This window comes from Pristiophorus japonicus, chromosome 17 (assembly GCF_044704955.1).
Source record: "Pristiophorus japonicus isolate sPriJap1 chromosome 17, sPriJap1.hap1, whole genome shotgun sequence".
NCBI lineage: Eukaryota > Metazoa > Chordata > Chondrichthyes > Pristiophoridae > Pristiophorus > Pristiophorus japonicus.
This window is the reverse complement of record NC_091993.1, coordinates 55,940,848-55,954,072: the sequence shown is the minus strand read 5'-3', so window position 1 is coordinate 55,954,072 and position 13,225 is coordinate 55,940,848. Positions and strand designations below refer to the sequence as shown.

At 45.7% G+C, this 13,225-nt stretch overlaps 1 protein-coding gene across 2 annotated transcripts in view; it reads right to left on the bottom strand.

Moving 5' to 3' along the window:
• LOC139228184 (leukocyte surface antigen CD53-like) overlaps positions 1-13,225 on the bottom strand; it is a 180,148-nt gene that overhangs the window by 137,325 nt on the left and 29,598 nt on the right. The window lies entirely within an intron of this gene.

Genomic DNA, 13,225 nt, shown 5'->3' with positions numbered 1-13,225 from the left:
AAATAGAAGTAGGACCCTGGTCTCTTGACCCTCCTCTATACAAAAATCACTCAAAAATCTGTCTCTCTCTGTCTTAACTATGTTCAATGACCCAGCCTCCACAGCTCTCTGGGCCAGCAAATTCCACAGATTTACAACCCTCTGAGTAAGAAATTCCTCCTCATCTCAGTTCTAAATGGACGGCCCCTTATTCTGAGACTATGTCCCCTAGTTTTAGTTTCCCTATGAGTGGAAACATCCTCTCTGCATCCACCTTGTCAAGCCCCCTCATTATCTTATATGTTTCGATAAGATCACCTCTCATTCTTCTGAATTCCAATTCCAACCTACTCAACCTATCTTCATAAGTTAACCCCCTCATCTCCGGAATCAACCGAGTGAACCTTCTCTGAACAGCCTCCAATGCAAGTATATCCTTCCTTAAATATGGAGACCAAAACTGTACGCAGTACTCCAGGTGTGACCTCACCAATACTCTGTACAGTTGTAGCAGGACTTCTCTGCTTTTATACTCTATCCCCCTTGCAATAAAGGCTAACATTCCATTTGCCTTCCTGATCACTTGCTGCACCTGCATACTAACTTTTTGTGTTTCAATGCACAAGGACCCCCAGTTCCCTCTGTACTGCAGCACTTTGTAATTTTTCTCTATTTAAATTATAATTTGCTTTTCTATTTTTTCTGTCAAAGTGGATAACCTCACATTTTCCCACATTATACTCCTTCTGCCAAATGTTTGCTCACTTACTTAGCCTGTCTATATCCATTTGCAGATTTTTTGTGTCCTCCTCACAATTTGCTTTCCCACCCATCTTTGTATCATCAGCAAACTTGGTTACATTACACTCGGCCCCTTCATCCAAGTCACTAATATAGATTGTAAATAGTTGAGTACCTAGCACTGATCCCTGCGGTACCCCACTAGTCACTGTTTGTCAATCGGAAAATGACCCATTTATCCCGACTCTCTGTTTTCTGTTAGTTAGCCAATCCTCTATCCATGCTAATATATTACCCCCAACCCCGTGAGCTTTTATCTTGTGCAGTAAACTTTTATGTGGCATCTTATCGAATGCCTTCTGGAAATCCAAATACACCACATCCACTGGTCCCCCTTTATCCACCCTGCTTGTTACACTCTCAAAGAACTCCAGCAAATTTGTCAAACATGATTTCCCTTTCATAAACCATGCTGACTCTGTTTGATTGAATCATGCTTTTCCAAATGTCTCACTACTGCTTCCTTAATAATGTACTCCAGCATTTTCCCAGCAGTTTTGTTGCTCACCGCCCCTCGGTCAGTTGGAAGATGTGAGACTTTTCGTATTGCTAGTAGCATCATCATTCATTGCAGCGTAGAATTTGGGTGGGTTTTGACTGATTAAACACAACTTCACTTATCTAAGTTAAACAACTCTTATGTAATGGGTACTGACAGAAAATGGTTGTGATTTTCCGTCTGTAGCTTTGGAATGTATACCTGTATCTATATCATGGAAAGATTGGCGAGTGACCCTATTGAGCAGCTTCGTGGCCCATGCGACCTTTCCAATGTTAGCGTGGCTATCTGCGAATATCATTGGCCCTCTTATTGATTGTACATGGTGACTTGGGTCCGATTGATTGATTGATGATAGCAGCCCAGATCTGATTGATTGATTGGGACCACGGTCTGATTGCTTGCTTGATTGATTGATGATGGCTCAGGTTTGATTGATTGATTGATTGATGACGGCCCAGGTCTGATTAATTGATTGTTTGATGGTGGCCCAGGTCTGATTGATTGATTGATGGCGGGCCAGGTCTGATTGATTTATTGATTAATTGATGATGGCCATGATCTGATTGATTGATTGATTGATGGCTGCACAGGTCCAATTGACTGATTGATTGATAGCCACCCAAGTTTGATTGCTTGACTGATTGATGGTGACCATGGTCTGATTGATTGATTGTTTGATTGATGACAGCCCAGCTCTGCTTGAATAATTGATTGATTGATTGATGGCGGCCGAAGTTTGATTGATTCATTGGTTGATGGCGGTCCAGGTCGTATTGATTAATTGATTGATTGATTGATGGCGACCAAGGTCTAATTGATTGATTGATTGTTGGCAGCCCATGTCTGTTTGATTGATTGATTGATTGATGGTGGCTAGGTTCTGATTGATTAATTGATGGCGGTCCAGGTCGTATTGATTAATTGATTGATTGATTGATGGCGACCAAGGTCTAATTGATTGATTGATTGTTGGCAGCCCATGTCTGTTTGATTGATTGATTGATTGATGGTGGCTAGGTTCTGATTGATTAATTGATGGCGGTTGAGGTATGATTGATTGATTCATTGATGATGGCACTGGTGTGATTGATTGTTTGCTGGCGGCCCAGGTCTTTGTGATTGATTCATTGATGGCCACCCAGGTCTGAGTGCTTGATTGATTCATTGATTGAGGGTGGCCCAGGTCTGATTGATTTATTGATTGATGGTGGCCCAGGTCTGTTGATTGATTGATTGATGGCAGACCGGGTCTGATTAATTGATTGATTGATTGCTGGTGGCCCAGGTCTGATTGTTTGATTGATTGATTGATGGCAGTCTGGGTCTGGGTTTGATTAATTGATTGCTTGATGGTGGCCCAGATCTGATTGATTGATTGATTGATGGTGGACCATGTCTGATTGATTGACTGAGTGACTGATGGCAGTTCAGTTCTGATTGATTGATTGATGGCATTCCAATTCTGATTGATTTGTTGATTGATTGATCGTGACTCAGGTCTGATTGATTGATTGATTGATGATGGCCAAGATCTGATTGATTGATTGATGGTGGCTCAGGTCTGATTGATTGATTGATTGATGAAGGCCCAGGTCTAATTGATTGATTGATTGATTGATGACAGCCCAGGTCTGATTGGTTGATTGATTGATTGATGTCAACCAGGGTCTGAATGATTGATTGATTGATGGCGGCCCAGGTCTGGTTGATTGATTGATTGATTGATGGCAGTCCAGGTGTGATTGATTGATTGATTGATTGTGGCCCAGGTCTGATTGATTGATTGATTGAATGATGGCAGCCCAGGTCTGATTGATTGATTGTGGCCCAGGTCTGCTTGATTGATTAAATGATGGTGGCTCATGTCTGATTGATTGATTATCACCCAGGTCTGATTGATTGATTGATTGTTTGATTGTGGCCCAGGTCTGATTGATTGATTCATTGATGGCGACCCAGATTCAATCGGCTGCCAAGTTGTGCAACACACAAGCTGAGGGGAATGTGAAAAATAGCCATTTTTTCTGCCAAAGTGAATAACCTCACATTGTCCCACATTATACTCCATCTGCCAAATTTTTGCCCACTCACTTATCCTGTCTATATCCCTTTGCAGATTCTTTGTGTCCTCCTCACAATTTGCTTTCCCACCCATCTTTGTATCATCAGCAAACTTGGTTACATTACACTCGGTCCTTTCATCCAAGTCATTAATATAGATTGTAAATAGTTGAGACCCCAGCACTGATCCCTGTGGCACCCCACTAGTCACTGTTTGCCAACCGGAAAATGACCCATTTATCCCAACTCTCTGTTTTCTGTTAGTTAGCCAATCCTCTACCCATGCAAATATATTACTCCCAATTCCGTGAGCTTTTATCTTGTGCAGTAACTTTTTATGTGGTAACTTATCAAATGCTTTCTGGAAATCCAAATACACCACATCCACTGGTTCCCCTTTATGCACCCTGCTCGTTACATCCTCAAAGAACTCCAGCAAATTTGTCAAAGCTGATTTCCCTTTCATAAAACCATGCTGACTCTGTTTGATTGAATCATGCTTTTCCAAATGTCCCGCTACTGCTTCCTTAATAATGGACTCCAGCATTTTCCCAACGACAGATGTCAGGCTAACTGGTCTATAGTTTCCTGCTTTCTGTCTGCCTTCTTTCTTGAATAGGGGCGTTACATTTGCGGTTTTCCAATCCTCTGGGACCTCTCCAGAATCCAGGGAATTTTGGTAGATTACAACCAATGCATCTACTATCTCTGCAGCCACTTCTTTTAAGACCCTAGGATGCAAGCCATCAGGTCCAGGGGACTTGTCCACCTTTAGTCCCATTATTTTACTGAGTGCTTTTTCTTTAGTGATAGTGATTGTTTTAAGTTCCTCCCTCCCTATAGCCCCTTGATTATCCACTATTGGGATGTTTTTAGTGTCTTCTACCGTGAAGACCGATACAAAATATTTGTTCAAAGTCTCTGCCATTTCCCTGTTCCCCATTATTAATTCTCCTGTCTCATCCTCTAAGGGACCAACATTTACTTTAGCTACTCTCTTCCTTTTTATATACCTGTAGAAACTCTTACTATCTATTTTTATATTTCTTGATAGTTTACTCTCATAATCCATCTTCTGTCTTTTTATTATTTTTTTAGTTGTCCTTTGCTGGTTTTTAAACATTTCCCAATCCTCTGGCCTCCCACTAGTCTTGGCCACGTTGTATGCACTTGTTTTCAATTTCATTAGTTGGCCACGGATGATTCTCCATTCTCTTACAATGTTTCCTTCTCACTGGAATATATTTTTGTTGCGAGTTATGAAATATCTCCTAAAATGTCCGCCATTGCTTATCAACCATCTTATACTTGAATCTATTTTCCCAGTCCACTTTCGCCAGCTCTGCCTTCATACTTTTGTAATCGCCTTCATTTAAGATCAGGACACTGGTTTCTCACCATAACTTCTCCCCTTGACCTTCTCTGCTCTAAGGAGAACAACCTCAGCTTCTCCAGTCTCTCCGCTCAACTGAAGTCCATCATCCTTGGTACCGTTGTAATAAATCTCCTCTGCACCCTCTCCAAGGCCTTGATATCCTCCCTAAAGTGTGGTGCCCAGAATTGGCCACAATGCTCCAGTTGGGGCTGGATTGATTAGCTCCACAACAGAAGCACACACCTCTAATTGAATGACTCCGCTGTGTTGTAGCAACAAATCAAGTCCACACAGGACTCCGGAGCGATAGGAAATAATCCGATTTATCTGGAGATAGGGACTCGGAGACATGCCGTGACATGAGAGAGACGTGGGGTGTGGAATGGATGTGAGAAGGGAGAGGGCTGGAGTGCTCTCCTTCTCTGCTCTATGATTCCATGAACAACAGTGAAAAGGGGCGGGTAGCATCCTGTGAGCTTTAAGATGCCCGAGCTTCCACCTCCAGTGCGCTAAATGTGTTTTAAGTGACACCTTTGCATATGAGGCCTGGAGTAATATAAATGGCTAGCGCGATCTGCCTGACATAGGCCGTGTTGGTGATTACTGTGGCTGATGTCAGTGGTAGGGGCTCCAAACCCTTTCCCCGCCTTTCCTCTGATTGTCTGCATCCTCTGACTGCCTCTTGTTTTGCAGCAGTGAAGGTTCCACACTGCGGACACTTACTGGCTCGCTCTCAGGGTCGCAGCAGTTTGTTTTTTCTAATTGCCATTTCGTCTGTCTCTCCCACTACTTCCTCACTGTGCTCAAAATATTTTCTCTGCTTTCCCCGATTTTTGCAATGAATTATTATTTAGAATTGTTGTAGAGAGTCGAAAGATATATATAGACTTAGGCATTAGGCACCTGCTGGATATTTAGAACTCACATAAGCTTAAATGGACACACACATAAAATGGCTGCCCAGGCATTATGGGAAATCAGGTAGTCAAACTGTGAACTGTTGAACGTTCACTGACCGAGCAATAACCCTGTGAGGCCCACTGTAGGAATGCCTGGGAAGACAGAGATAAGAAGGAAACCATCTCCTGTGAACAAGGCCATGAAACCAATTATTTCAGGAAGAAAGATAAGAGGGAAACCATTTGCTGTAAACAAGGCTATATACCAATTATTTCTCCCAGATGAAAGAACTAGGGAGAGAACCTATAAAGCCATCGATCAGCCCAAGCTGACAATAACCGAACATATGGTTCCCTGGATAGTAGGAGAATTCTATTGGGTTAAAGAACCTATATGTAATCTATAATCGTTGTGATTGGCTTGTGTCCAGCCGTGATGGGCTGTGTAACTGTAGTAAACTGTTTTGTAACTGTTGTGAAACATATAAAGGTACATGTAACTCTTTGTTCTGTGAAGAGAAACCTGGATACGGTCCTGAGTTTTTCCTTCCCGCTGAGCGTAATAAAAGCTGCTTCAGCATTGGAACCGACCCTGAGTGTTGAGTGATTCTTCTAAGAAAACACTAACGCTAACAGAATTCTTATTTCCTCACCTGGCCTGGCCTTCTGCCTTAAGCCTGGTGCCTGTATTTGTAACTTCCCCTGTGCTGTGCTGGGACATTGGGCTAGATTTTACACTTTTGTGCATATCGCCCAAAAATGGGCGTTATTTCCAGCGTGGGCGGTAAAAATGGGTTTTCAGATCGCCGGCTTCTCGCCCATTCTCAAAGAACCTTGTCTCCATTTTTTAAATTGGGCGTTACCGTGAGTGATATGAAATGGGAGGTAGCGTTAAATCTTGCTGACCTTCTGCTGTAAAGTGTCGCTCTCCTTAGCAACAGCACTGCAATGCTCGACTCCTACTATTCAGGAGGTCAAGGGTCATCATGACATGTACAGAAGAGGAACCGGAGAGAGAGGGAGCTCAGAGGGACTGAAAGCATGTGTGGGTGTGGTGTGTGCTTGTCTGGCTGTTGTGGGAGGCACGAGGGAGATTCACCAGCAGCAAGAAGCCTACTAAGCATCAAGAACATAGTTGGCACCGAGCTTTTGTCCAACAAATAATATATAACATGGAAGGGATGGAGGAGGCCCTGGAGCTGTTAGCCAGGAACGCTGGTGGCAGAGGGCTCCCAGTGGTCCCGGAGCGCGGCACGGCACCCCAAGGTGACGCACCCCCCATTGCCAACCACACACGAGAGTCAGGAGGAAGATCTTGCTTCTGGCTCAGAGCACACTCCCACCTCGGGACAGTCCTCTCCCGTATCCGTCTAAGCAGCGGTTCAGCTGTCACCACCGCCCCCCGCCCCCCCCAATGAAGCATCGCCTGAGGAGCTCCTCGACCAGGCAGTTTGGAGTCAGGAGGGGAAGGGGAAGGGGTAGAGGTGGGGAGGAGAAGCGCGGGGGGGGGGGGGGGAGGGGGGGTGAGGGGGGGGAAGGGTTGTTTTTTTACAGAAATAATGATGATTTCAGACAACTGTTTGGTTTAAATGTTTTTTATTTAAAAAAAATTGTTGCGCATTGGCTCAGATAGCTCCACCGTTACACGCTGGTGATTCTTTACCATCAAAGGTTTTAATTACACTTAACGTCAATCAACTTAAACTTTAGCTGTCACCAAGATGATGCCCACCATTGATGTATGACCTGCACACCCAGCAGTGTGTCAGCCTTGTAAATAACACCAACGTTCTTTCAGGCAAAGCGATCATTGATGAGCTCCTAACGTAAGACTCTTGCAGCTATCATGCCATCATGGGCCCTTTCATGCGGTCTACGGGGGGGGAGGCAGGGGCATGGCTTCAGTGTCAGCCTGATTGTCTGGCCCGATGTCAGCGTCCACCTCCTCGTCCTTCTCGTCCTCTCTCTGCTGAGGTGGACTGTCAGACTCATCAGGCAATTCTTGTCCCCTCCTGATAGCCAAGTTGTGTAGCATGGAGCACACCAGCACAAATTGAGCTACCTGCTCAGGGTGGGATTGGAGCTCGCCCCATAGTGGTCCAGGCATCTAAAGTGCTGCTTAAGTACTCCAATGGTTTTCTCCATGATATTGCGAGTTGCTCTGTGGCTCTCATTGTATCGTCTCTCGGCTTCGGTGTGGGTGTCACGCAAGGGGGTCATCAGCCAGGTGGCGAGGCCATATCCTTTGTCACCAAGCATCCAGCATTGACTTCATAGCTCACTGTTAAACAAGTCAGATACAGTGCTCTCATGCAGGATGTGAGCATCATGGATGCTGCCTGGAAATTGAGCATTCATAGAAACATAGAAACATAGAAAATAGATGCAGGAGTCGGCCATTTTGCCCTTTGAGCCCGCACCACCATTCAATAAGATCATGGCTGATCATTCACCTCAGTACCCCTTTTCTGCTTTCTCTCCATATCTCTTGATCCCTTTAGTCATAAGGACCATATCGAACTCCCTCTTAAATATATCTAACGAGCTGGCCTCAACAACTTTCCGCGGTAGAGAATTCCACAAGTTCACAACTCTCTGAGTGAAGAAGTTTCTCCTCATCTCAGTCCTAAATGGTTTACCCCTTATCTTTAGACTGTGATCCCTGGTTCTGGACTTCACCAGTATCGGGAACATTCTTCCTGCATCTAACCTGTCCAATCCCGTCAGAATTTGATGTGTTTCTATGAGATCCCCTCTCATTCTTCTAAACTCCAGTGAATACAGGCCCAGTCGATCCAATCTCTCCTCATATGTCATCCTGCCATCCCGGGAATCAGTCTGGTGAACCTTCGTTGCACTCCCTCAATAGCAAGAACGTCCTTCCTTAGATTAGGAGACCAAAACTGAACACAATATTCCAGGTGAGGCCTCACCAAGGCCCTGTACAACTGCAGTAAGACCTCCCTGCTCCTATACTCAAATCCTCACACTAGGCAGGCCAACATACCATTTGCCTTCTTCACCGCCTGCTGTACCTGCATGCCTACTTTCAATGACTGATGTACCATGGGACCCAGGTTTCGTTGCACCTCCCCTTTTCCTAATCTGTCACCATTCAGATAATATTCAGCATTCCTGTTTTTGCCACCATAGTGGATAACTTCACATTTATCCACATTATACTGCATTTGCCATGCATAATCAGTCACACACACACACGCGCAGACACAGTCACCACGAACAATGGGCTAGATTTTCCACTTTTTTTGCATGCTTAACGCCAATTAATGTCCATTTTACTGCTGAAATGACGTATAACGCCCATATATTGGCCATTTAGCCACAAAATGGAAACTGGCGGGCATTTTCGGAGCTTATCACCGAGCGTTACTTTCCCCATGTGCAGAACGCCGGGGAAAATAATGCCGCCCTCCCACTTTTTGGGGGCGGAATCATCAGATTGGGCAAAATGAACGTCCATAATATCACCCAGCGTGTCGAGTTCTATGTCTCAACTGTTGGGTGAAACTCTTCTCTCCACATGCCTTTCCTGTTGATACCGTCCTGATCTTCCCGAGGCTGCAGTCAGTCAGGCCATTCTTGGCCTTCAGATCTCTCACAGTTATTGATGCTCACGCTGTTCAAGGAGCTTTACCTATTGTACCCTAGAATGAATCTTCAGTGTTATAACATCTGCAGGGAATGATAAACTGAAGCAGATTCTAGGCGTTTATCCATTTATTCCAACACCAGTCTGGAGACTTTTGTCTCAAGTTATTTCTTCCAATCCATGATTTCTTACACTCCCCACCTTGAGAAGGAAATATCCTTATTGACATCTTACAATCAGCTTTTGACTAATCGAGCTAGTTCTAAGTATTCACGCTTACACCATTCGTGCCCAGGGATGCTGGCTGGCATTATAAGCTACTTCCCAGCACGTGGTCCCCCAATCTACCTATTGCTTTCTCAACGTGGGCGTTAGTTAGCAGGGAGACTCAGAGATGAGGATTTCTCCCTTTCCTCAGTCTGATACTTTCAGGGGGAGGAGCAACCTGTGACCCTTTTCTCAAAAGCAATTCTCTGTCCGGTGCCTGGGGGCTCCTCTATGTTGCTTGGATCTTGTCTTTCGGTGCTCAATGAATTATTATTATTTTTAGTGCTGGTTAGTCAAAGACATGAGTACACAATTGGCTTATGTATCAAAATCTTGCTACACAGAGTACATATATCAAATACACTGTCATTATAGGTTGGAGAACTACCAGAGCATATGAAATAATATGAACCCAAGGGTGTATTGATATATTAAGCCCAATATCCCATGTGTGACTTGTCCCCTATGCTGTCAATTTCAATATCTATTCACAAGTTGTCTTGCTCCAAAACAGATGTGGTGTGAGACAGAAACTGGGGCTATTAATGGGAAAGGTCTCGTTAGACCCATAAAGCATGGTGTTGCGGTAGTAGTGACACAGGAGGCACCACTAAAACCACCTCATACTGGATCCGCACTGGCTTTTCCCACGCTCTGATACCTACAAAACACAATCATTACAGTCACAGTTAAATTCAGTCTCACAATCATTTCAAGCAACATTACAGTTTAACGTCTAATCAATAAGTTGTGGACTTAAAAGACTCTCCAGATCTCACATTTCCATCTTGTGGATAATTCTTGCTAAATTCATTGCTCCCTAGCCTTCAGTTGCCCCAATCCAAATTCCATGTAACTCCCCACTTCAACATAAATTTCAGTCGCTCTCACAGGTACCAATGTGTTTAGCTCTCTCCTGATTGTGTCGTTAATTTCTTGATGTGTCAATTCTTTAGACGTTATCTCACTCTCCTGAGCCACATTAACCATTTCATGTCTTGCTGTTGTCAACTAACTGAGCATGTCTGAGACTCGCTCTCCAGTGCAAATTCATTTGCACACTCATACCGGTATCTCAATATCAAGCTACACGTGCCATCCGATACAAGCCATTCTCGGGCTTTCAGGTGAATTTATCAAGACGGTTGAGGAGGATTCTACCGATAACTTTCCCAGTAGCTGATAGTAAGGAGATTCCTCTGTAGTTGCCGCAGTCGGACGTGTCCCCTTTGTTGTCAGCCATTAGGAAGGTCATCGCTAGAATCATCCTCAACCATCTTCTCCCTGTGGCTGAAGAGCTCCTCCCAGAGTCGCAATGCGGATTCCGTCCACTAAGAGGCACAACGGACATGATCTCCACGGCATGACAATGGCAAGAGAAATGCAGGGAACAGCACCAACCCTGGTACATGGCCTTCTTTGACCTCACAAAGGCCTTTGACACTGTTAACCGCGAGGGACTATGGAGCGTCCTCCTCTGTTTCGGCTGCCCCCAAAAGTTTGTCGTCATCTTCCATCTGCTCCACGACGACATTCAGGCCGTGATCCTCACCAACGGATCCACCACAGACCCAATCCACTTCCAAACCGGGGTCAAACAGGGCTGCATCATCACACCAACCCTCTTCTCGATCTTCCGCGCTGCCATGCTCCATCGCACGCTCAACAAGCTCCCCGCTGGAGTGGAACTGAAGTATAGAACCAGTGGGAATGTGTTCAACCTTCATCACCTCCAGGCCAGGTCCAAGACCATCCCATCCTCTGTTGTCGAGCTACAGTTCGCGGATGACGCTTGCGTCTGCGCACATTCAGAGGCTGAACTCCAAGCCATCGTTAACACCTTCACCGAGGCATACAAAAGCATGGGCCTGACACTAAACATCTGTAAGACAAAGGTCCACCACCAACCTGACCCCACCACACAGCACTGCCTCCCGGTCATTAAAATCCATGGCATGGCCTTGGACAACGTGGACCACGTTCCATACCTCGGGTGCCTACTATCAGCAAGGGCAGACATCGACGATGAGGTCCAACACCGCTTCCAGTGCGCCAGCGCAGCCTTCGGCTGCCAGAGGAAGAGAGTGTTTGAAGACCAGGCCCTCAATTCTGGCACCAAGCTCATGGTCTACAGACCTGTAGTAATACCTGCCCTCCTGTATGGCTCAGAGACGTGGACCATGTACAATAGACACCTCAAATCGCTGGAGAAATATCACCAACGATGTCTCCGCAAGATCCTGCAAATCTCCTGGGAGGACAGATGCACCAACATTAGTGCCCTCGAGCAGGCCAACATCCCCAGCATCGAAGCACTGACCACACTTGATCAGCTCCATTAGGCAGGCCGCATCGTCCACATGCCCAACACGAGACTCCCAAAGCAACCGCTCTACTCGGAACTCCTACACAGCAAACGAGCCCCAGGTAGACAGAGGAAATGTTACAAGGATGCCCTCAAAGTCTCCCTGATAAAATGCAACATCCCCACCGACATCTGGCCAAAGATCGCCCAAAGTGGAGGAAGTGCATCCGAGAGGGCGCTAAGCACCTCGAGTAGCATTGCCGAGAGCATGCAGAAACCAAGCGCAGACAGTGGATGGAGCGTGTGGCAAACCGGTCCCACCCTCCCTTTCCCTCAGCGACTCTCTGTCCCACCTGTGACAGGAGTCTGTGGTTCTCGTATTGAACTGTTCAGCCACAACTCACTTTAAGTGTGTGTGTGTGAGTGAGTGAGTGCGCGCGCGCGCGTGTGTGTGTGTGTGTGTGTGTGAGAGTGTGTCTGAAAGATTGTGTGTGTGAGAATGTGTGTGTGTAAGTGAGAGTGTGTGTGTGTGTGTGTGTGTGAGAGTGTGTGTGAGTGAGTGCGCGCGCGTGTGTGTGTGTGTGTGTGAGTGTGTGAGAGTGTGTCTGAAAGATTGTGTGTGAGAATGTGTGTGTGTAAGTGAGAGTGTGTGTGTGAGAGTGTGTGTGAAAGAGTGTGTGTGTGTGTGAGAGTGTGTATGAAAGAGTGTGTGTGTGAGAGTGTGTGTGTGTAAGTGAGTGTGTGTGTGTGTGTGTATGCGTGTGAGTGTGTGTGAGTATGTGTGTGTGTGTGTGTGTGTGTGTGTGTGAGTGAGTCCGCGCGCGTGTGTGTGTGTGTGAGTGTGTGAGAGTGTGTCTGAAAGATTGTGTGTGTGAGAATGTGTGTGTGTAAGTGAGGGTGTGTGTGTGTGTGAGAGTGTGTGTGTGTGAGAGAGTGTGTGTGAAAGAGTGTGTGTGTGTGTGAGAGTGTGTGTGAAAGAGTGTGTGTGTGAGAGTGTGTGTGTGTAAGTGATTGTGTGCGTGAGTATGTGAGAATGTGTGAGAGTGTGTGTGTGTGTGTTTTTGTGTATGTGAGTGAGTGTGTGTATGTGTGCGTGTGTGTGTGTGTGTGAGTGAGTCCGCGCGCGTGTGTGTGTGTGTGTGTGAGTGTGTGAGAGTGTGTCTGAAAGATTGTGTGTGTGAGAATGTGTGTGTGTGTAAGTGAGGGTGTGTGTGTGTGTGTGAGAGTGTATGTGTGTGAGAGCGTGTGTGTGAAAGAGTGTGTGTGTGTGTGAGAGTGTGTGTGAAAGAGTGTGTGTGTGAGAGTGTGTGTGTGTAAGTGATTGTGTGCGTGAGTATGTGAGAATGTGTGAGAGTGTGTGTGTGTGTGTTTTTGTGTATGTGAGTGAGTGTGTGTATGTGTGCGTGTGTGTGTGTGTGAGTGTGTG